Source organism: Maylandia zebra, linkage group LG3 (genome assembly GCF_041146795.1).
Source record: "Maylandia zebra isolate NMK-2024a linkage group LG3, Mzebra_GT3a, whole genome shotgun sequence".
Classification (NCBI taxonomy): Eukaryota; Metazoa; Chordata; class Actinopteri; order Cichliformes; family Cichlidae; genus Maylandia; species Maylandia zebra.
In genome coordinates, this window is record NC_135169.1 from 51,606,052 (window position 1) to 51,630,275 (window position 24,224).

At 56.9% G+C, this 24,224-nt stretch overlaps 15 non-coding genes across 15 annotated transcripts; all 15 read left to right on the top strand.

The window, feature by feature from the left end:
- Positions 1-665: 665 nt before the first annotated feature.
- On the top strand, positions 666-784 carry LOC143417401 (5S ribosomal RNA). The gene has a single exon (XR_013097622.1). It is a non-coding gene; the product is annotated as a 5S ribosomal RNA (ribosomal RNA).
- Positions 785-3,801: 3,017 nt separating this feature from the next.
- Positions 3,802-3,920, top strand: LOC143417681 (5S ribosomal RNA). Its single transcript, XR_013097829.1, has one exon. It is a non-coding gene; the product is annotated as a 5S ribosomal RNA (ribosomal RNA).
- A 1,845-nt stretch (positions 3,921-5,765) lies between these two features.
- LOC143417683 (5S ribosomal RNA) lies at positions 5,766-5,884 on the top strand. The gene has a single exon (XR_013097831.1). It is a non-coding gene; the product is annotated as a 5S ribosomal RNA (ribosomal RNA).
- Positions 5,885-7,017: 1,133 nt separating this feature from the next.
- Positions 7,018-7,136, top strand: LOC143417283 (5S ribosomal RNA). The gene has a single exon (XR_013097503.1). It is a non-coding gene; the product is annotated as a 5S ribosomal RNA (ribosomal RNA).
- A 901-nt stretch (positions 7,137-8,037) lies between these two features.
- LOC143417236 (5S ribosomal RNA) lies at positions 8,038-8,156 on the top strand. Its single transcript, XR_013097454.1, has one exon. It is a non-coding gene; the product is annotated as a 5S ribosomal RNA (ribosomal RNA).
- A 1,247-nt stretch (positions 8,157-9,403) lies between these two features.
- Positions 9,404-9,522, top strand: LOC143417934 (5S ribosomal RNA). Its single transcript, XR_013098082.1, has one exon. It is a non-coding gene; the product is annotated as a 5S ribosomal RNA (ribosomal RNA).
- A 1,173-nt stretch (positions 9,523-10,695) lies between these two features.
- LOC143417474 (5S ribosomal RNA) lies at positions 10,696-10,814 on the top strand. Its single transcript, XR_013097696.1, has one exon. It is a non-coding gene; the product is annotated as a 5S ribosomal RNA (ribosomal RNA).
- A 1,332-nt stretch (positions 10,815-12,146) lies between these two features.
- On the top strand, positions 12,147-12,265 carry LOC143417284 (5S ribosomal RNA). The gene has a single exon (XR_013097504.1). It is a non-coding gene; the product is annotated as a 5S ribosomal RNA (ribosomal RNA).
- Positions 12,266-13,393: 1,128 nt separating this feature from the next.
- On the top strand, positions 13,394-13,512 carry LOC143417290 (5S ribosomal RNA). The gene has a single exon (XR_013097510.1). It is a non-coding gene; the product is annotated as a 5S ribosomal RNA (ribosomal RNA).
- A 1,967-nt stretch (positions 13,513-15,479) lies between these two features.
- LOC143417684 (5S ribosomal RNA) lies at positions 15,480-15,598 on the top strand. Its single transcript, XR_013097832.1, has one exon. It is a non-coding gene; the product is annotated as a 5S ribosomal RNA (ribosomal RNA).
- Positions 15,599-16,732: 1,134 nt separating this feature from the next.
- LOC143417247 (5S ribosomal RNA) lies at positions 16,733-16,851 on the top strand. Its single transcript, XR_013097465.1, has one exon. It is a non-coding gene; the product is annotated as a 5S ribosomal RNA (ribosomal RNA).
- Positions 16,852-17,830: 979 nt separating this feature from the next.
- On the top strand, positions 17,831-17,949 carry LOC143417685 (5S ribosomal RNA). The gene has a single exon (XR_013097833.1). It is a non-coding gene; the product is annotated as a 5S ribosomal RNA (ribosomal RNA).
- A 1,134-nt stretch (positions 17,950-19,083) lies between these two features.
- Positions 19,084-19,202, top strand: LOC143417258 (5S ribosomal RNA). The gene has a single exon (XR_013097476.1). It is a non-coding gene; the product is annotated as a 5S ribosomal RNA (ribosomal RNA).
- A 1,134-nt stretch (positions 19,203-20,336) lies between these two features.
- On the top strand, positions 20,337-20,455 carry LOC143417227 (5S ribosomal RNA). Its single transcript, XR_013097444.1, has one exon. It is a non-coding gene; the product is annotated as a 5S ribosomal RNA (ribosomal RNA).
- A 1,214-nt stretch (positions 20,456-21,669) lies between these two features.
- On the top strand, positions 21,670-21,788 carry LOC143417686 (5S ribosomal RNA). Its single transcript, XR_013097834.1, has one exon. It is a non-coding gene; the product is annotated as a 5S ribosomal RNA (ribosomal RNA).
- Positions 21,789-24,224: the final 2,436 nt, after the last annotated feature.

Below are 24,224 nucleotides of genomic sequence, written 5' to 3' on the forward strand. Positions count from 1 at the left end.
CCAGGGCCTGTGGCTCTTGCTCAGGCCACTCATATCACACCAGACCCTGTGCTTCTGGCCAAGGCCATCTTCACCAAACCTGGGCCTGTGGCTTCTTGCTGTGGCCATGTACAAGACACAAGGCCCTGTGCTGCTGGCTGAGGCCACTTACACCACACCAGGGCCTTATTTACTTCTGAGGCCACTTACACCACACCAGGGCCTGTGGCTGCTGGCTGAGGCCACATACACAACACCAGGGCCTTAGTTCCTATTGAGGCCAATTACACCACACCAGGGCCTGTGGCACTGGCTGAGGCCACTTACACCACACCAGGGCCTGTGGCTGCTGGCTGAGGCCACTTACACCACACCAGGGCCTGTGGCTCTTGCTCAGGCCACTCATATCACACCAGACCCTGCGCTTCTGGCCGAGGCCATCTTCACCAAACCTGGCCCTGTGCTGCTTGCTGTGGCCATGTACAACACACCAGGCCCTGTGCTGGTTCCAGAGGCCATCTTCAACAATCCAGGGCCTGTGCTGTTAGATAAATGCCAAACTGAGCCTTTGGGTTAGGGTATTATGCAAACATGCAGGTATGGTTATAGGATTGTCTTCGTAACTTCAGGTACTTGCCACCTAATCAGTTGAATCCATAAATTGAGACATTGTGCTGGGGCCAGCAGCTTACGGCCATACCACCCTGAGCACGCCCGACCTCGTCTGATGTCGGAAGCTAAGCAGGGCTGGGCTTGGTTAGTACTTGGATGGGAGACTGCCTGGGAATACCTGGTGCTGTAAGCCTTTCATTTTCATGTCATTGAACCGCTTTTGATCCAGAGAAGGGGTGTATTAAAAGACCAAAAGCAGCTGCCCATTAATGAGGGCACATTAACGACATTGCTTTTGGCTGTTTTCCAATGTCTTGTGCTGCTAGCTGATGCCACCTACACCACACCAGGGCCTGAGTGACCGGCTGGGGCCACTTACACCACATCAGGGCCTGTGGCTCTGGCTGAGGCCACTTACACCACACCAGGGCCTGTGGCTGCTGGCTGAGGCCACTTACACCACACCAGGGCCTTAGTTGCTATTGAGGCCAATTACACCACACCAGGGTCTGTGGCTCTTGCTCAGGCCACTTACACCACACCAGGGCCTGTGGCTGCTGGCTGAGGCCACTTACACCACACCAGGGCCTGTGGCTGCTGGCTGAGGCCACTTACACCACACAAGGGCCTGTGGCTGCTGGCTGAGGCCACCTACACCACACCAGGGCCTGTGGCTTCTGGCTGAGGCCACTTACACCACACCAGTGACTGTGGCTTCTGACTGAGGCCACTTACACCACACCAGGGCCTGTGGCTGCTGGCTGAGGCCACCTACACCACACCAGGGCCTTAGTTGCTATTGAGGCCAATTACACCACACCAGGGTCTGTGGCTCTTGCTCAGGCCACTTACACCACACCAGGGCCTGTGGCTGCTGGCTGAGGCCACTTACACCACACCAGGGCATTAGTTGCTATTGAGGCCAATTACACCACACCAGGGTCTGTGGCTCTTGCTCAGGCCACTTACACTACACCAGGGCCTGTGGCACTGGCTGAGGCCACTTACACCACACCAGGGCCTGTGGCTCTGGCTGAGGCCACTTACACCACACCAGGGCCTTACTTGCTATTGAGGCCACTTACACCACACCAGGGCCTGTGGCTCTGGCTGAGGCCACTTACACCACACCAGGGCCTTACTTGCTATTGAGGCCAATTACACCACACCAGGGTCTGTGGCTCTTGCTCAGGCCACTTACACCACACCAGGGCCTGTGGCACTGGCTGAGGCCACTTACACCACACCAGGGCCTGTGGCTCTGGCTGAGGCCACTTACACCACACCAGGGCCTGTGGCACTGGCTGAGGCCACTTACACCACACCAGGGCCTGTGGCTCTGGCTGAGGCCACTTACACCACACCACGGCCTTATTTGCTTCTGAGGCCACTTACACCACACCAGGGCCTGTGGCTGCTGGCTGAGGCCACATACACCACACCAGGGCCTTAGTTGCTATTGAGGCCAATTACACCACACCAGGGCCTGTGGCACTGGCTGAGGCCACTTACACCACACCAGGGCCTGTGGCTGCTGGCTGAGGCCACTTACACCACACCAGGGCCTGTGGCTGCTGGCTGAGGCGACTTACACCACACCAGGGCCTGTGGCTGCTGGCTGAGGGCACTTACACCACACCAGTGCCTGTGGCTGCTGGCTGAGGCCACCTACACCACACCAGGGCATTAGTTGCTATTGAGGCCAATTACACCACACCAGGGTCTGTGACTCTTGCTCAGGCCACTTACACCACACCAGGGCCTGTGGCACTGGCTGAGGCCACTTACACCACACCAGGGCCTGTGGCTGCTGGCTGAGGCCACTTACACCACACCAGGGCCTGTGGCTGCTGGCTGAGGTCACTTACACCACACCAGGGCCTGTGGCACTGGCTGAGGCCACTTACACCACACCAGTGCCTGTGGCTTCTGGCTGAGGCCACTTACACCACACCAGGGCCTGTGGCTGCTGGCTCAGGCCACTTACACCACACCAGGGCCTGTGGCTGCTGGCTGAGGCCACTTACACCACACCAGGGCCTGTGGCTGCTGGCTGAGGCCACTTACACCACACCAGTGCCTGTGGCTGCTGGCTGAGGCCACTTACACCACACCAGGGCATTAGTTGCTATTGAGGCCCCTTACACCACACCAGGGCCTGTGGCACTGGCTGAGGCCACTTACACCACACCAGGGCCTGTGGCTGCTGGCTGAGGCCACTTACACCACACCAGGGCATTAGTTGCTATTGAGGCCAATTACACCACACCAGGGTCTGTGGCTCTTGCTCAGGCCACTTACACCACACCAGGGCCTGTGGCACTGGCTGAGGCCACTTACACTACACCACGGCCTGTGGCTCTGGCTGAGGCCACTTACACCACACCAGGGCCTGTGGCTGCTGGCTGAGGCCACTTACACCAGACCAGTTCCTGTGGCTGCTGGCTGAGGCCACTTACACCACACCAGGGCATTAGTTGCTATTGAGGCCCCTTACACCACACCAGGGCCTGTGGCACTGGCTGAGGCCACTTACACCACACCAGGGCATTAGTTGCTATTGAGGCCAATTACACCACACCAGGGTCTGTGGCTCTTGCTCAGGCCACTTACACCACACCAGGGCCTGTGGCACTGGCTGAGGCCACTTACACTACACCAGGGCCTGTGGCTCTGGCTGAGGCCACTTACACCACACCAGGGCCTGTGGCTGCTGGCTGAGGCCACTTACACCACACCAGGGCCTGTGGCTTCTGGCTGAGGCCACTTACACCACACCAGGGCCTGTGGCTGCTGGCTGAGGCCACTTACACCACACCAGGGCCTGTGGCTGCTGGCTGAGGCCACTTACACCACACCAGTGCCTGTGGCTTCTGGCTGAGGCCACTTACACCACACCAGGGCCTGTGGCTCTTGCTCAGGCCACTCACATCACACCAGGCCCTGCGCTTCTGGCCGAGGCCATCTTCACCAAACCAGGCCCTGTGCTGCTAGCTGTGGCCATGTACAACACACCAGGCCCTGTGCTGGTTCCTGAGGCCATCTTCAACAATCCAGGGCCTGTGCTGTTGGATAAATGCTAAACTGAGCCTTTGGGTTAGGGTATTATGCAAACATGCAGGTATGGTTATAGGATTGTCTTCGTAACTTCAGGTACTTGCCACCTAATCAGTTGAATCCATAAATTGAGACATTGTGCTGGGGCCAGCAGCTTACGGCCATACCACCCTGAGCACGCCCGACCTCGTCTGATCTCGGAAGCTAAGCAGGGCTGGGCTTGGTTAGTACTTGGATGGGAGACTGCCTGGGAATACCTGGTGCTGTAAGCCTTTCATTTTCATGTCATTGAACCGCTTTTGATCCAGAGAATGGGGTGTATTAAAAGACCAAAAGCAGCTGCCCATTAATGAGGGCACATTAACGACATTGCTTTTGGCTGTTTTCCAATGTCTTGTGCTGCTAGCTGATGCCACCTACACCACACCAGGGACTGAGTGACCGGCTGGGGCCACTTACACCACATCAGGGCCTGTGGCTGCTGGCTGAGGCCACTTACACCACACTAGGGCCTGTGGCTGCTGGCTGAGGCCACCTACACCACACCAGGGCCTTAGTTGCTATTGAGGCCAATTACACCACACCAGGGTCTGTGGCTCTTGCTCAGGCCACTTACACCACACCAGGGCCTGTGGCTGCTGGCTGAGGCCACTTACACCACACCAGGGCATTAGTTGCTATTGAGGCCACTTACACCACACCAGGGCCTGTGGCACTGGCTGAGGCCACTTACACCACACCAGGGCCTGTGGCTGCTGGCTGAGGCCACTTACACCACACCAGGGCCTGTGGCTGCTGGCTGAGGCCACTTACACCACACCAGGGCATTAGTTGCTATTGAGGCCAATTACACCACACCAGGGTCTGTGGCTCTTGCTCAGGCCACTTACACCACACCAGGGCCTGTGGCTGCTGGCTGAGGCCACTTACACCACACCAGGGCATTAGTTGCTATTGAGGCCACTTACACCACACCAGGGCCTGTGGCTGCTGGCTGAGGCCACCTACACCACACCAGGGCATTAGTTGCTATTGAGGCCACTTACACCACACCAGGGCCTGTGCCTCTTGCTCAGGCCACTTACACCACACCAGGGCCTGTGGCTGCTGGCTGAGGCCACTTACACCACACCAGGGCCTGTTGCTGCTGGCTGAGGCCACTTACACCACACCAGGGCCTGTGGCTGCTGGCTGAGGGCACTTACACCACACCAGTGCCTGTGGCTGCTGGCTGAGGCCACTTACACCACACCAGGGCATTAGTTGCTATTGAGGCCCCTTACACCACACCAGGGCCTGTGGCTTCTGGCTGAGGCCACTTACACCACACCAGGGCCTGTGGCTGCTGGCTCAGGCCACTTACACCACACCAGGGCCTGTGGCTGCTGGCTGAGGCCACTTACACCACACCAGGGCCTGTGGCACTGGCTGAGGCCACTTACACCACACCAGTGCCTGTGGCTTCTGGCTGAGGCCACTTACACCACACCAGTGCCTGTGGCTGCTGGCTGAGGCCACTTACACCACACCAGGGCCTGTGGCTGCTGGCTGAGGCCACTTACACCACACCAGGGCATTAGTTGCTATTGAGGCCAATTACACCACACCAGGGTCTGTGGCTCTTGCTCAGGCCAATTACACCACACCAGGGCCTGTGGCACTGGCTGAGGCCACTTACACTACACCACGGCCTGTGGCTCTGGCTGAGGCCACTTACACCACACCAGGGCCTGTGGCTGCTGGCTGAGGCCACTTACACCAGACCAGGGCCTGTGGCTGCTGGCTGAGGCCACTTACACCACACCAGGGCCTTTGGCTGCTGGCTGAGGCCACTTACACCACACCAGGCCCTGCACTTCTGGCCGAGGCCATCTTCACCAAACCAGGCCCTGTGCTGCTAGCTGTGGCCATGTACAACACACCAGGCCCTGTGCTGGTTCCTGAGGCCATCTTCAACAATCCAGGGCCTGTGCTGTTAGATAAATGCTAAACTGAGCCTTTGGGTTAGGGTATTATGCAAACATGCAGGTATGGTTAAAGGATTGTCTTCGTAACTTCAGGTACTTGCCACCTAATCAGTTGAATCCATAAATTGAGACATTGTGCTGGGGCCAGCAGCTTACGGCCATACCACCCTGAGCACGCCCGACCTCGTCTGATCTCGGAAGCTAAGCAGGGCTGGGCTTGGTTAGTACTTGGATGGGAGACTGCCTGGGAATACCTGGTGCTGTAAGCCTTTCATTTTCATGTCATTGAACCGCTTTTGAGCCAGAGAAGGGGTGTATTAAAAGACCAAAAGCAGCTGCCCATTAATGAGGGCACATTAACGACATTGCTTTTGGCTGTTTTCCAATGTCTTGTGCTGCTAGCTGATGCCACCTACACCACACCAGGGCCTGAGTGACCGGCTGGGGCCACTTACACCACATCAGGGCCTGTGGCTTCTGGCTGAGGCCACTTACACCACACCAGGGCCTTAGTTGCTATTGAGGCCAATTACACCACACCAGGGTCTGTGACTGCTGGCTGAGGCCACCTACACCACACCAGGGCCTTAGTTGCTATTGAGGCCAATTACACCACACCAGGGTCTGTGGCTCTTGCTCAGGCCACTTACACCACACCAGGGCCTGTGGCTGCTGGCTGAGGCCACTTACACCACACCAGGGCATTAGTTGCTATTGAGGCCACTTACACCACACCAGGGCCTGTGGCTGCTGGCTGAGGCCACCTACACCACACCAGGGCATTAGTTGCTATTGAGGCCAATTACACCACACCAGGGTCTGTGGCTCTTGCTCAGGCCACTTACACCACACCAGGGCCTGTGGCACTGGCTGAGGCCACTTACACCACACCAGGGCCTGTGGCTCTGGCTGAGGCCACTTACACCACACCAGGGCCTGTGGCTGCTGGCTGAGGCCACTTACACCACACCAGGGCCTGTGGCTGCTGGCTGAGGCCACTTACACCACACCAGGGCCTGTGGCTGCTGGCTGAGGCCACTTACACCACACCAGTGCCTGTGGCTTCTGGCTGAGGCCACCTACACCACACCAGGGCCTGTGGCTCTTGCTCAGGCCACTCACATCACACCAGGCCCTGCGCTTCTGGCCGAGGCCATCTTCACCAAACCAGGCCCTGTGCTGCTAGCTGTGGCCATGTACAACACACCAGGCCCTGTGCTGGTTCCTGAGGCCATCTTCAACAATCCAGGGCCTGTGCTGTTAGATAAATGCTAAACTGAGCCTTTGGGTTAGGGTATTATGCAAACATGCAGGTATGGTTAAAGGATTGTCTTCGTAACTTCAGGTACTTGCCACCTAATCAGTTGAATCCATAAATTGAGACATTGTGCTGGGGCCAGCAGCTTACGGCCATACCACCCTGAGCACGCCCGACCTCGTCTGATCTCGGAAGCTAAGCAAGGCTGGGCTTGGTTAGTACTTGGATGGGAGACTACCTGGGAATACCTGGTGCTGTAAGCCTTTCATTTTCATGTCATTGAACCGCTTTTGATCCAGAGAAGGGGTGTATTAAAAGACCAAAAGCAGCTGCCCATTAATGAGGGCACATTAACGACATTGCTTTTGGCTGTTTTCCAATGTCTTGTGCTGCTAGCTGATGCCACCTACACCACACCAGGGCCTGAGTGACCGGCTGGGGCCACTTACACCACATCAGGGCCTGTGGCTGCTGGCTGAGGCCACTTACACCACACCAGGGCCTGTGGCTGCTGGCTGAGGCCACTTACACCACACCAGGGCATTAGTTGCTATTGAGGCCAATTACACCACACCAGGGTCTGTGGCTCTTGCTCAGGCCACTTACACCACACCAGGGCCTGTGGCACTGGCTGAGGCCACTTACACCACACCAGGGCCTGTGGCTGCTGGCTGAGGCCACTTACACCACACCAGGGCCTGTGGCTGCTGGCTGAGGCCACTTACACCACACCAGGGCCTGTGGCTGCTGGCTGAGGTCACTTACACCACACCAGGGCCTGTGGCTGCTGGCTGAGGGCACTTACACCACACCAGTGCCTGTGGCTTCTGGCTGAGGGCACTTACACCACACCAGGGTCTGTGGCTCTTGCTCAGGCCACTCATATCACACCAGGCCCTGTGCTTCTGGCCGAGGCCATCTTCACCAAACCAGGCCCTGTGCTGCTAGCTGTGGCCATGTACAACACACCAGGCCCTGTGCTGGTTCCTGAGGCCATCTTCAACAATCCAGGGCCTGTGCTGTTAGATAAATGCTAAACTGAGCCTTTGGGTTAGGGTATTATGCAAACATGCAGGTATGGTTAAAGGATTGTCTTCGTAACTTCAGGTACTTGCCACCTAATCAGTTGAATCCATAAATTGAGACATTGTGCTGGGGCCGGCAGCTTACGGCCATACCACCCTGAGCACGCCCGACCTCGTCTGATCTCGGAAGCTAAGCAGGGCTGGGCTTGGTTAGTACTTGGATGGGAGACTACCTGGGAATACCTGGTGCTGTAAGCCTTTCATTTTCATGTCATTGAACCGCTTTTGATCCAGAGAAGGGGTGTATTAAAAGACCAAAAGCAGCTGCCCATTAATGAGGGCACATTAACGACATTGCTTTTGGCTGTTTTCCAATGTCTTGTGCTGCTAGCTGATGCCACCTACACCACACCAGGGCCTGAGTGACCGGCTGGGGCCACTTACACCACATCAGGGCCTGTGGCTGCTGGCTGAGGCCACTTACACCACACCAGGGCCTGTGGCTGCTGGCTGAGGCCACTTACACCACACCAGGGCCTTAGTTGCTTTTGAGGCCAATTACACCACACCAGGGTCTGTGGCTCTTGCTCAGGCCACTTACACCACACCAGGGCCTTAGTTGCTATTGAGGCCAATTACACCACACCAAGGCCTGTGGCTGCTGGCTGAGGCCACTTACACCACACCAGGGCCTTAGTTGCTATTGAGGCCACTTACACCACACCAGGGCCTTAGTTGCTATTGAGGCCAATTACACCACACCAAGGCCTGTGGCTGCTGGCTGAGGCCACTTACACCACACCAGGGCCTTAGTTGCTATTGAGGCCAATTACACCACACCAAGGCCTGTGGCTGCTGGCTGAGGCCACATACACCACACCAGGGCCTTAGTTGCTATTGAGGCCAATTACACCACACCAGGGCCTGTGGCTCTGGCTGAGGCCACTTACACCACACCAAGGCCTGTGGCTGCTGGCTGAGGCCACCTACACCACACCAGGGCCTTAGTTGCTATTGAGGCCAATTACACCACACCAGGGTCTGTGGCTCTTGCTCAGGCCACTTACACCACACCAGGGCCTGTGGCTGCTGGCTGAGGCCACTTACACCACACAAGGGCCTGTGGCTGCTGGCTGAGACCACTTACACCACACCAGGGCCTGTGGCTCTTGCTCAGGCCACTTACACCACACCAGGGCCTGTGGCTCTTGCTCAGGCCACTCATATCACACCAGGCCCTGTGCTTCTGGCCGAGGCCATCTTCACCAAACCAGGCCCTGTGCTTCTTGCTGTGGCCATGTACAACACACCAGGCCCTGTGCTTGTTCCTGAGGCCATCTTCAACAATCCAGGGCCTGTGCTGTTAGATAAATGCTAAACTGAGCCTTTGGGTTAGGGTATTATGCAAACATGCAGGTATGGTTAAAGGATTGTCTTCGTAACTTCAGGTACTTGCCACCTAATCAGTTGAATCCATAAATTGAGACATTGTGCTGGGGCCAGCAGCTTACGGCCATACCACCCTGAGCACGCCCGACCTCGTCTGATCTCGGAAGGTAAGCAGGGCTGGGCTTGGTTAGTACTTGGATGGGAGACTGCCTGGGAATACCTGGTGCTGTAAGCCTTTCATTTTCATGTCATTGAACCGCTTTTGATCCAGAGAAGGGGTGTATTAAAAGACCAAAAGCAGCTGCCCATTAATGAGGGCACATTAACGACATTGCTTTTGGCTGTTTTCCAATGTCTTGTGCTGCTAGCTGATGCCACCTACACCACACCAGGGCCTGAGTGACCGGCTGGGGCCACTTACACCACATCAGGGCCTGTGGCTGCTGGCTGAGGCCACTTACACCACACCAGGGCCTGTGGCTGCTGGCTGAGGCCACTTACACCACACCAGGGCCTTAGTTGCTTTTGAGGCCAATTACACCACACCAGGGTCTGTGGCTCTTGCTCAGGCCACTTACACCACACCAGGGCCTGTGGCTGCTGGCTGAGGCCACTTACACCACACCAGGGCCTGTGGCTGCTGGATGAGGCGACTTACACCACACCAAGGCCTGTGGCTGCTGGCTGAGGCCACTTACACCACACCAGGGCCTTAGTTGCTATTGAGGCCACTTACACCACACCAGGGCCTGTGGCTGCTGGCTGAGGCCACATACACCACACCAGGGCCTTAGTTGCTATTGAGGCCAATTACACCACACCAGGGCCTGTGGCTCTGGCTGAGGCCACTTACACCACACCAAGGCCTGTGGCTGCTGGCTGAGGCCACCTACACCACACCAGGGCCTTAGTTGCTATTGAGGCCAATTACACCACACCAGGGTCTGTGGCTCTTGCTCAGGCCACTTACACCACACCAGGGCCTGTGGCTGCTGGCTGAGGCCACTTACACCACACAAGGGCCTGTGGCTGCTGGCTGAGACCACTTACACCACACCAGGGCCTGTGGCTCTTGCTCAGGCCACTTACACCACACCAGGGCCTGTGGCTCTTGCTCAGGCCACTCATATCACACCAGGCCCTGTGCTTCTGGCCGAGGCCATCTTCACCAAACCAGGCCCTGTGCTTCTTGCTGTGGCCATGTACAACACACCAGGCCCTGTGCTTGTTCCTGAGGCCATCTTCAACAATCCAGGGCCTGTGCTGTTAGATAAATGCTAAACTGAGCCTTTGGGTTAGGGTATTATGCAAACATGCAGGTATGGTTAAAGGATTGTCTTCGTAACTTCAGGTACTTGCCACCTAATCAGTTGAATCCATAAATTGAGACATTGTGCTGGGGCCAGCAGCTTACGGCCATACCACCCTGAGCACGTCCGACCTCGTCTGATCTTGGAAGCTAAGCAGGGCTGGGCTTGGTTAGTACTTGGATGGGAGACTCCCTGGGAATACCTGGTGCTGTAAGCCTTTCATTTTCAGGTCATTGAACCGCTTTTGATCCAGAGAAGGGGTGTATTAAAAGACCAAAAGCAGCTGCCCATTAATGAGGGCACATTAACGACATTGCTTTTGGCTGTTTTCCAATGTCTTGTGCTGCTAGCTGATGCCACCTACACCACACCAGGGACTGAGTGACCGGCTGGGGCCACTTACACCACATCAGGGCCTGTGGCTGCTGGCTGAGGCCACCTACACCACACCAGGGCATTAGTTGCTATTGAGGCCACTTACACCACACCAGGGCCTGTGGCACTGGCTGAGGCCACTTACACCACACCAGGGCCTGTGGCTGCTGGCTGAGGCCACTTACACCACACCAGGGCCTGTGGCTGCTGGCTGAGGCCACTTACACCACACCAGGGCCTGTGGCTGCTGGCTGAGGCCACTTACACCACACCAGGGCCTGTGGCTGCTGGCTGAGGGCACTTACACCACACCAGTGCCTGTGGCTCTTGCTCAGGCCACTTACACCACACCAGGGCATTAGTTGCTATTGAGGCCCCTTACACCACACCAGGGCCTGTGGCACTGGCTGAGGCCACTTACACCACACCAGGGCCTGTGGCTGCTGGCTGAGGCCACCTACACCACAGCAGGGCATTAGTTGCTATTGAGGCCAATTACACCACACCAGGGTCTGTGACTCTTGCTCAGGCCACTTACACCACACCAGGGCATTAGTTGCTATTGAGGCCCCTTACACCACACCAGGGCCTGTGGCACTGGCTGAGGCCACTTACACCACACCAGGGCCTGTGGCTGCTGGCTGAGGCCACTTACACCACACCAGGGCCTGTGGCTGCTGGCTGAGGTCACTTACACCACACCAGGGCCTGTGGCTGCTGGCTGAGGGCACTTACACCACACCAGTGCCTGTGGCTTCTGGCTGAGGCCACTTACACCACACCAGGGCCTGTGGCTGCTGGCTCAGGCCACTTACACCACACCAGGGCCTGTGGCTTCTGGCTGAGGCCACCTACACCACACCAGGGCCTGTGGCTCTTGCTCAGGCCACTCACATCACACCAGGCCCTGCGCTTCTGGCCGAGGCCATCTTCACCAAACCAGGCCCTGTGCTGCTAGCTGTGGCCATGTACAACACACCAGGCCCTGTGCTGGTTCCTGAGGCCATCTTCAACAATCCAGGGCCTGTGCTGTTAGATAAATGCTAAACTGAGCCTTTGGGTTAGGGTATTATGCAAACATGCAGGTATGGTTAAAGGATTGTCTTCGTAACTTCAGGTACTTGCCACCTAATCAGTTGAATCCATAAATTGAGACATTGTGCTGGGGCCAGCAGCTTACGGCCATACCACCCTGAGCACGCCCGACCTCGTCTGATCTCGGAAGCTAAGCAAGGCTGGGCTTGGTTAGTACTTGGATGGGAGACTACCTGGGAATACCTGGTGCTGTAAGCCTTTCATGTCATTGAACCGCTTTTGATCCAGAGAAGGGGTGTATTAAAAGACCAAAAGCAGCTGCCCATTAATGAGGGCACATTAACGACATTGCTTTTGGCTGTTTTCCAATGTCTTGTGCTGCTAGCTGATGCCACCTACACCACACCAGGGCCTGAGTGACCGGCTGGGGCCACTTACACCACATCAGGGCCTGTGGCTGCTGGCTGAGGCCACTTACACCACACCAGGGCCTGTGGCTGCTGGCTGAGGCCACTTACACCACACCAGGGCCTTAGTTGCTTTTGAGGCCAATTACACCACACCAGGGTCTGTGGCTCTTGCTCAGGCCACTTACACCACACCAGGGCCTTAGTTGCTATTGAGGCCAATTACACCACACCAGGGCCTGTGGCTGCTGGCTGAGGCCACTTACACCACACCAGGGCCCGTGGCTGCTGGATGAGGCGACTTACACCACACCAAGGCCTGTGGCTGCTGGCTGAGGCCACTTACACCACACCAGGGCCTTAGTTGCTATTGAGGCCACTTACACCACACCAGGGCCTGTGGCTGCTGGCTGAGGCCACATACACCACACCAAGGCCTGTGGCTGCTGGCTGAGGCCACCTACACCACACCAGGGCCTTAGTTGCTATTGAGGCCAATTACACCACACCAGGGTCTGTGGCTCTTGCTCAGGCCACTTACACCACACCAGGGCCTGTGGCTGCTGGCTGAGGCCACTTACACCACACAAGGGCCTGTGGCTGCTGGCTGAGACCACTTACACCACACCAGGGCCTGTGGCTCTTGCTCAGGCCACTTACACCACACCAGGGCCTGTGGCTCTTGCTCAGGCCACTCATATCACACCAGGCCCTGTGCTTCTGGCCGAGGCCATCTTCACCAAACCAGGCCCTGTGCTTCTTGCTGTGGCCATGTACAACACACCAGGCCCTGTGCTTGTTCCTGAGGCCATCTTCAACAATCCAGGGCCTGTGCTGTTAGATAAATGCTAAACTGAGCCTTTGGGTTAGGGTATTATGCAAACATGCAGGTATGGTTAAAGGATTGTCTTCGTAACTTCAGGTACTTGCCACCTAATCAGTTGAATCCATAAATTGAGACATTGTGCTGGGGCCAGCAGCTTACGGCCATACCACCCTGAGCACGCCCGACCTCGTCTGATCTTGGAAGCTAAGCAGGGCTGGGCTTGGTTAGTACTTGGATGGGAGACTCCCTGGGAATACCTGGTGCTGTAAGCCTTTCATTTTCAGGTCATTGAACCGCTTTTGATCCAGAGAAGGGGTGTATTAAAAGACCAAAAGCAGCTGCCCATTAATGAGGGCACATTAACGACATTGCTTTTGGCTGTTTTCCAATGTCTTGTGCTGCTAGCTGATGCCACCTACACCACACCAGGGACTGAGTGACCGGCTGGGGCCACTTACACCACATCAGGGCCTGTGGCTGCTGGCTGAGGCCACCTACACCACACCAGGGCATTAGTTGCTATTGAGGCCAATTACACCACACCAGGGTCTGTGACTCTTGCTCAGGCCACTTACACCACACCAGGGCCTGTGGCACTGGCTGAGGCCACTTACACCACACCAGGGCCTGTGGCTGCTGGCTGAGGCCACTTACACCACACCAGGGCCTGTGGCTGCTGGCTGAGGCCACTTACACCACACCAGGGCCTGTGGCTGCTGGCTGAGGCCACTTACACCACACCAGGGCCTGTGGCTGCTGGCTGAGGGCACTTACACCACACCAGTGCCTGTGGCTCTTGCTCAGGCCACTTACACCACACCAGGGCCTGTGGCTGCTGGCTGAGGCCACTTACACCACACCAGGGCCTGTGGCTGCTGGCTGAGGGCACTTACACCACACCAGTGCCTGTGGCTGCTGGCTGAGGCCACTTACACCACACCAGGGCATTAGTTGCTATTGAGGCCCCTTACACCACACCAGGGCCTGTGGCACTGGCTGAGGCCACTTACACCACACCAGGGCCTGTGGCTGCTGGCTGAGGCCACCTACACCACAGCAGGGCATTAGTTGCTATTGAGGCCAATTACACCACACCAGGGTCTGTGACTCTTGCTCAGGCCACTTACACCACACCAGGGCCTGTGGCACTGGCTGAGGCCACTTACACCACACCAGGGCCTGTGGCTGCTGGCTGAGGTCACTTACACCACACCAGGGCCTGTGGCTGCTGGCTGAGGGCACTTACACCACACCAGTGCCTGTGGCTTCTGGCTGAGGCCACTTACACCACACCAGGGCCTGTGGCTGCTGGCTCAGGCCACTTACACCACACCAGGGCCTGTGGCTGCTGGCTGAGGCCACTTACACCACACCAGGGCCTGTGGCTGCTGGCTGAGGCCACTTACACCACACCAGTGCCTGTGGCTGCTGGCTGAGGCCACTTACACCACACCAGGGCATTAGTTGCTATTGAGGCCCCTTACACCACACCAGGGCCTGTGGCACTGGCTGAGGCCACTTACACCACACCAGGGCCTGTGGCTGCTGGCTGAGGCCACCTACACCACACCAGGGCATTAGTTGCTATTGAGGCCAATTACACCACACCAGGGTCTGTGGCTCTTGCTCAGGCCACTTACACCACACCAGGGCCTGTGGCACTGGCTGAGGCCACTTACACTACACCAGGGCCTTAGTGGCTCTGGCTGAGGCCACTTACACCACACCAGGGCCTGTGGCTGCTGGCTGAGGCCACTTACACCACACCAGGGCCTGTGGCTGCTGGCTGAGGCCACTTACACCACACCAGGGCCTGTGGCTGCTGGCTGAGGCCACTTACACCACACCAGGGCCTGTGGCTGCTGGCTGAGGCCACCTACACCACACCAGTGCCTGTGGCTTCTGGCTGAGGCCACTTACACCACACCAGGGCCTGTGGCTCTTGCTCAGGCCACTCACATCACACCAGGCCCTGCGCTTCTGGCCGAGGCCATCTTCACCAAACCAGGCCCTGTGCTGCTAGCTGTGGCCATGTACAACACACCAGGCCCTGTGCTGGTTCCTGAGGCCATCTTCAACAATCCAGGGCCTGTGCTGTTGGATAAATGCTAAACTGAGCCTTTGGGTTAGGGTATTATGCAAACATGCAGGTATGGTTAAAGGATTGTCTTCGTAACTTCAGGTACTTGCCACCTAATCAGTTGAATCCATAAATTGAGACATTGTGCTGGGGCCAGCAGCTTACGGCCATACCACCCTGAGCACGCCCGACCTCGTCTGATCTCGGAAGCTAAGCAGGGCTGGGCTTGGTTAGTACTTGGATGGGAGACTGCCTGGGAATACCTGGTGCTGTAAGCCTTTCATTTTCATGTCATTGAACCGCTTTTGATCCAGAGAAGGGGTGTATTAAAAGACCAAAAGCAGCTGCCCATTAATGAGGGCACATTAACGACATTGCTTTTGGCTGTTTTCCAATGTCTTGTGCTGCTAGCTGATGCCACCTACACCACACCAGGGCCTGAGTGACCGGCTGGGGCCACTTACACCACATCAGGGCCTGTGGCTGCTGGCTGAGGCCACTTACACCACACCAGGGCCTGTGGCTGCTGGCTGAGGCCACTTACACCACACCAGGGCCTTAGTTGCTATTGAGGCCAATTACACCACACCAGGGCCTGTGGCTGCTGGCTGAGGCCACTTACACCACACCAGGGCCTGTGGCTGCTGGATGAGGCGACTTACACCACACCAAGGCCTGTGGCTGCTGTCTGAGGCCACTTACACCACACCAGGGCCTTAGTTGCTATTGAGGCCACTTACACCACACCAGGGCCTGTGGCTGCTGGCTGAGGCCACATACACCACACCAGGGCCTTAGTTGCTATTGAGGCCAATTACACCACACCAGGGCCTGTGGCTCTGGCTGAGGCCACTTACACCACACCAAGGCCTGTGGCTGCTGGCTGAGGCCACCTACACCACACCAGGGCCTTAGTTGCTATTGAGGCCAATTACACCACACCAGGGTCTGTGGCTCTTGCTCAGGCCACTTACACCACACCAGGGCCTGTGGCTGCTGGCTGAGGCCACTTACACCACACAAGGGCCTGTGACTGCTGGCTGAGGCCACCTACACCACACCAGGGCCTGTGGCTCTTGCTCAGGCCACTTACACCACACCAGGGCCTGTGGCTCTTGCTCAGGCCACTCATATCACACCAGGCCCTGTGCTTCTGGCCGAGGCCATCTTCACCAAACCAGGCCCTGTGCTTCTTGCTGTGGCCATGTACAACACACCAGGCCCTGTGCTTGTTCCTGAGGCCATCTTCAACAATCCAGGGCCTGTGCTGTTAGATAAATGCTAAACTGAGCCTTTGGGTTAGGGTATTATGCAAACATGCAGGTATGGTTAAAGGATTGTCTTCGTAACTTCAGGTACTTGCCACCTAATCACTTGAATCCATAAATTGAGACATTGTGCTGGGGCCAGCAGCTTACGGCCATACCACCCTGAGCACGCCCGACCTCGTCTGATCTCGGAAGCTAAGCAGGGCTGGGCTTGGTTAGTACTTGGATGGGAGACTACCTGGGAATACCTGGTGCTGTAAGCCTTTCATTTTCATGTCATTGAACCGCATTTGATCCAGAGAAGGGGTGTATTAAAAGACCAAAAGCAGCTGCCCATTAATGAGGGCACATTAACGACATTGCTTTTGGCTGTTTTCCAATGTCTTGTGCTGCTAGCTGATGCCACCTACACCACACCAGGGCCTGAGTGACCGGCTGGGGCCACTTACACCACATCAGGGCCTGTGGCTGCTGGCTGAGGCCACTTACACCACACCAGGGCCTGTGGCTGCTGGCTGAGGCCACTTACACCACACCAGGGCATTAGTTGCTATTGAGGCCAATTACACCACACCAGGGTCTGTGGCTCTTGCTCAGGCCACTTACACCACACCAGGGCCTGTGGCACTGGCTGAAGCCACTTACACCACACCAGGGCCTGTGGCTGCTGGCTGAGGCCACCTACACCACACCAGGGCATTAGTTGCTATTGAGGCCACTTACACCACACCAGGGCCTGTGGCTGCTGGCTGAGGCCACTTACACCACACCAGGGCCTGTGGCTGCTGGCTGAGGCCACTTACACCACACCAGGGCCTGTGGCTGCTGGCTGAGGGCACTTACACCACACCAGTGCCTGTGGCTTCTGGCTGAGGCCACTTACACCACACCAGTGCCTGTGGCTGCTGGCTGAGGCCACTTACACCACACCAGGGCCTGTGGCTCTTGCTCAGGCCACTCACATCACACCAGGCCCTGCGCTTCTGGCCGAGGCCATCTTCACCAAACCAGGCCCTGTGCTGCTAGCTGTGGCCATGTACAACACACCAGGCCCTGTGCTGGTTCCTGAGGCCATCTTCAACAATCCAGGGCCTGTGCTGTTAGATAAATGCTAAACTGAGCCTTTGGGTTAGGGTATTATGCAAACATGCAGGTATGGTTAAAGGATTGTCTTCGTAACTTCAGGTACTTGCCACCTAATCACTTGAATCCATAAATTGAGACATTGTGCTGGGGCCAGCAGCTTACGGCCATACCACCCTGAGCACGCCCGACCTCGTCTGATCTCGGAAGCTAAGCAGGGCTGGGCTTGGTTAGTACTTGGATGGGAGACTGCCTGGGAATACCTGGTGCTGTAAGCCTTTTATTTTCATGTCATTGAACCGCTTTTGATCCAGAGAAGGGGTGTATTAAAAGACCAAAAGCAGCTGCCCATTAATGAGGGCACATTAACGACATTGCTTTTGGCTGTTTTCCAATGTCTTGTGCTGCTAGCTGATGGCACCTACACCACACCAGGGCCTGAGTGACCGGCTGGGGCCACTTACACCACATCAGGGCCTGTGGCTGCTCGCTGAGGCCACTTACACCACACCAGGGCCTGTGGCTGCTGGCTGAGGCCACTTACACCACACCAGGGCCTTAGTTGCTATTGAGGCCAATTACACCACACCAGGGCCTGTGGCTGCTGGCTGAGGCCACTTACACCACACCAGGGCCTGTGGCTGCTGGATGAGGCGACTTACACCACACCAAGGCCTGTGGCTGCTGTCTGAGGCCACTTACACCACACCAGGGCCTTAGTTGCTATTGAGGCCACTTACACCACACCAGGGCCTGTGGCTGCTGGCTGAGGCCACATACACCACACCAGGGCCTTAGTTGCTATTGAGGCCAATTACACCACACCAGGGCCTGTGGCTCTGGCTGAGGCCACTTACACCACACCAAGGCCTGTGGCTGCTGGCTGAGGCCACCTACACCACACCAGGGCCTTAGTTGCTATTGAGGCCAATTACACCACACCAGGGTCTGTGGCTCTTGCTCAGGCCACTTACACCACACCAGGGCCTGTGGCTGCTGGCTGAGGCCACTTACACCACACAAGGGCCTGTGACTGCTGGCTGAGGCCACCTACACCACACCAGGGCCTGTGGCTCTTGCTCAGGCCACTTACACCACACCAGGGCCTGTGGCTCTTGCTCAGGCCACTCATATCACACCAGGCCCTGTGCTTCTGGCCGAGGCCATCTTCACCAAACCAGGCCCTGTGCTTCTTGCTGTGGCCATGTACAACACACCAGGCCCTGTGCTTGTTCCTGAGGCCATCTTCAACAATCCAGGGCCTGTGCTGTTAGATAAATGCTAAACTGAGCCTTTGGGTTAGGGTATTATGCAAACATGCAGGTATGGTTAAAGGATTGTCTTCGTAACTTCAGGTACTTGCCACCTAATCACTTGAATCCATAAATTGAGACATTGTGCTGGGGCCAGCAGCTTACGGCCATACCACCCTGAGCACGCCCGACCTCGTCTGATCTCGGAAGCTAAGCAGGGCTGGGCTTGGTTAGTACTTGGATGGGAGACTACCTGGGAATACCTGGTGCTGTAAGCCTTTCATTTTCATGTCATTGAACCGCATTTGATCCAGAGAAGGGGTGTATTAAAAGACCAAAAGCAGCTGCCCATTAATGAGGGCACATTAACGACATTGCTTTTGGCTGTTTTCCAATGTCTTGTGCTGCTAGCTGATGCCACCTACACCACACCAGGGCCTGAGTGACCGGCTGGGGCCACTTACACCACATCAGGGCCTGTGGCTGCTGGCTGAGGCCACTTACACCACACCAGGGCCTGTGGCTGCTGGCTGAGGCCACTTACACCACACCAGGGCATTAGTTGCTATTGAGGCCAATTACACCACACCAGGGTCTGTGGCTCTTGCTCAGGCCACTTACACCACACCAGGGCCTGTGGCACTGGCTGAAGCCACTTACACCACACCAGGGCCTGTGGCTGCTGGCTGAGGCCACCTACACCACACCAGGGCATTAGTTGCTATTGAGGCCACTTACACCACACCAGGGCCTGTGGCTGCTGGCTGAGGCCACTTACACCACACCAGGGCCTGTGGCTGCTGGCTGAGGCCACTTACACCACACCAGGGCCTGTGGCTGCTGGCTGAGGGCACTTACACCACACCAGTGCCTGTGGCTTCTGGCTGAGGCCACTTACACCACACCAGTGCCTGTGGCTGCTGGCTGAGGCCACTTACACCACACCAGGGCCTGTGGCTCTGGCTGAGGCCACTTACACCACACCACGGCCTTATTTGCTTCTGAGGCCACTTACACCACACAAGGGCCTGTGGCTGCTGGCTGAGGCCACATACACCACACCAGGGCCTTAGTTGCTATTGAGGCCAATTACACCACACCAGGGCCTGTGGCTCTTGCTCAGGCCACTCATATCACACCAGGCCCTGTGCTTCTGGCCGAGGCCATCTTCACCAAACCAGGCCCTGTGCTGCTAGCTGTGGCCATGTACAACACACCAGGCCCTGTTCTGGTTCCTGAGGCCATCTTCAACAATCCAGGGCCTGTGCTGTTGGATAAATGCTAAACTGAGCCTTTGGGTTAGGGTATTATGCAAACATGCAGGTATGGTTATAGGATTGTCTTCGTAACTTCAGGTACTTGCCACCTAATCAGTTGAATCCATAAATTGAGACATTGTGCTGGGGCCAGCAGCTTACGGCCATACCACCCTGAGCACGCCCGACCTCGTCTGATCTCGGAAGCTAAGCAGGGCTGGGCTTGGTTAGTACTTGGATGGGAGACTTCCTTGGAAAACCTGGTGCTGTAAGCCTTTCATTTTCATGTCATTGAACCGCTTTTGATCCAGAGAAGGGGTGTATTAAAAGACCAAAAGCAGCTGCCCATTAATGAGGGCACATTAACGACATTGCTTTTGGCTGTTTTCCAATGTCTTGTGCTGCTAGCTGATGCCACCTACACCACACCAGGGCCTGAGTGACCGGCTGGGGCCACTTACACCACACCAGGGCCTGTGGCTGCTGGCTGATGCCACTTACACCACACCAGGGCCTGTGGCTGCTGGCTGAGGCCACCTACACCACACCAGGGCCTTAGTTGCTATTGAGGCCAATTACACCACACCAGGGTCTGTAGCTCTTGCTCAGGCCACTTACACCACACCAGGGCCTGTGGCTGCTGGCTGAGGCCACTTACACCACACCAGGGCCTGTGGCTGCTGGCTGAGACCACTTACACCACACCAGGGCCTGTGGCTGCTGGCTGAGGCCACTTACACCACACAAGGGCCTGTGGCTGCTGGCTGAGGCCACCTACACCACACCAGGGCCTGTGGCTTCTGGCTGAGGCCACTTACACCACACCAGGGCCTGTGGCTCTTGCTCAGGCAACTCATATCACACCAGACCCTGTGCTTCTGGCCAAGGCCATCTTCACCAAACCTGGCCCAGTGCTGCTTGCTGTGGCCATGTACAAGACACAAGGCCCTGTGCTGCTGGCTGAGGCCACTTACACCACACCAGGGCCTTATTTACTTCTGAGGCCACTTACACCACACCAGGGCCTGTGCCTGCTGGCTGAGGCCACATACACAACACCAGGGCCTTAGTTGCTATTGAGGCCAATTACACCACACCAGGGCCTGTGGCTGCTGGCTGAGGCCACTTACACCACACCAGGGCCTGTGGCTGCTGGCTGAGGCCACTTACACCACACCAGGGCCTGTGGCTCTTGCTCAGGCCACTCATATCACACCAGACCCTGCGTTTCTGGCCGAGGCCATCTTCACCAAACCTGGCCCTGTGCTGCTTGCTGTGGCCATGTACAACACACCAGGCCCTGTGCTGGTTCCAGAGGCCATCTTCAACAATCCAGGGCCTGTGCTGTTAGATAAATGCCAAACTGAGCCTTTGGGTTAGGGTATTATGCAAACATGCAGGTATGGTTATAGGATTGTCTTCGTAACTTCAGGTACTTGCCACCTAATCAGTTGAATCCATAAATTGAGACATTGTGCTGGGGCCAGCAGCTTACGGCCATACCACCCTGAGCACGCCCGACCTCGTCTGATCTCGGAAGCTAAGCAGGGCTGGGCTTGGTTAGTACTTGGATGGGAGACTGCCTGGGAATACCTGGTGCTGTAAGCCTTTCATTTTCATGTCATTGAACCGCTTTTGATCCAGAGAAGGGGTGTATTAAAAGACCAAAAGCAGCTGCCCATTAATGAGGGCACATTAACGACATTGCTTTTGGCTGTTTTCCAATGTCTTGTGCTGCTAGCTGATGCCACCTACACCACACCAGGGCCTGAGTGACCGGCTGGGGCCACTTACACCACATCAGGGCCTGTGGCTCTGGCTGAGGCCACTTACACCACACCAGGGCCTGTGGCTGCTGGCTGAGGCCACTAACACCACACCAGGGCCTTAGTTGCTATTGAGGCCAATTACACCACACCAGGGTCTGTGGCTATTGCTCAGGCCACTTACACCACACCAGGGCCTGTGGCTGCTGGCTGAGGCCACTAACACCACACCAGGGCCTTAGTTGCTATTGAGGCCAATTACACCACACCAGGGTCTGTGGCTCTTGCTCAGGCCACTTACACCACACCAGGGCCTGTGGCTGCTGGCTGAGGTCACTTACACCACACAAGGGCCTGTGGCTGCTGGCTGAGGCCACCTACACCACACCAGGGCCAGTGGCTTCTGGCTGAGGCCACTTACACCACACCAGTGACTGTGGCTTCTGACTGAGGCCACTTACACCACACCAGGGCCTGTGGCTGCTGGCTGAGGCCACCTACACCACACCAGGGCCTTAGTTGCTATTGAGGCCAATTACACCACACCAGGGTCTGTGGCTCTTGCTCAGGCCACTTACACCACACCAGGGCCTGTGGCTGCTGGCTGAGGCCACTTACACCACACCAGGGCATTAGTTGCTATTGAGGCCAATTACACCACACCAGGGTCTGTTGCTCTTGCTCAGGCCACTTACACCACACCAGGGCCTGTGGCACTGGCTGAGGCCACTTACACCACACCAGGGCCTGTGGCTCTGGCTGAGGCCACTTACACCACACCAGGGCCTTAGTTGCTATTGAGGCCACTTACACCACACCAGGGCCTGTGGCTCTGGCTGAGGCCACTTACACCACACCACGGCCTTATTTGCTTCTGAGGCCACTTACACCACACCAGGGCCTGTGGCTGCTGGCTGAGGCCACTTACACCACACAAGGGCCTTTGGCTGCTGGCTGAGGCCACCTACACCACACCAGGGCCTGTGGCTGCTGGCTGAGACCACTTACACCACACCAGGGCCTGTGGCTCTTGCTCAGGCCACTTACACCACACCAGGGCCTTAGTTGCTATTGAGGCCACTTACACCACACCAGGGCCTGTGGCTGCTGGCTGTGGCCATGTACACCACACAAGGGCCTGTGGCTGCTGGCTGAGGCCACATACACCACACCAGGGCCTTAGTTGCTATTGAGGCCAATTACACCACACCAGGGCCTGTGGCACTGGCTGAGGCCACTTACACCACACCAGGGCCTGTGGCTGCTGGCTGAGGCCACTTACACCACACCAGGGCCTGTGGCTGCTGGCTGAGGCCACTTACACCACACCAGGGCCTGTGGCTGCTGGCTGAGGCCACCTACACCACACCAGGGCCTTAGTTGCTATTGAGGCCAATTACACCACACCAGGGTCTGTAGCTCTTGCTCAGGCCACTTACACCACACCAGGGCCTGTGGCTGCTGGCTGAGGCCACTTACACCACACCAGGGCCTGTGGCTGCTGGCTGAGGCCACTTACACCACACCAGGGCCTGTGGCACTGGCTGAGGCCACTTACACCACACAAGGGCCTGTGGCTGCTGGCTGAGGCCACTTACACCACACCAGTGCCTGTGGCTTCTGGCTGAGGCCACTTACACCACACCAGGGCCTGTGGCTCTTGCTCAGGCCACTCATATCACACCAGACCCTGTGCTTCTGGCCAAGGCCATCTTCACCAAACCTGGCCCAGTGCTGCTTGCTGTGGCCATGTACAAGACACAAGGCCCTGTGCTGCTGGCTGAGGCCACTTACACCACACCAGGGCCTTATTTACTTCTGAGGCCACTTACACCACACCAGGGCCTGTGGCTGCTGGCTGAGGCCACATACACAACACCAGGGCCTTAGTTGCTATTGAGGCCAATTACACCACACCAGGGCCTGTGGCACTGGCTGAGGCCACTTACACCACACCAGGGCCTGTGGCTGCTGGCTGAGGCCACTTACACCACACCAGGGCCTGTGGCTCTTGCTCAGGCCACTCATATCACACCAGACCCTGCGCTTCTGGCCGAGGCCATCTTCACCAAACCTGGCCCTGTGCTGCTTGCTGTGGCCATGTACAACACACCAGGCCCTGTGCTGGTTCCAGAGGCCATCTTCAACAATCCAGGGCCTGTGCTGTTAGATAAATGCCAAACTGAGCCTTTGGGTTAGGGTATTATGCAAACATGCAGGTATGGTTAAAGGATTGTCTTCGTAACTTCAGGTACTTGCCACCTAATCACTTGAATCC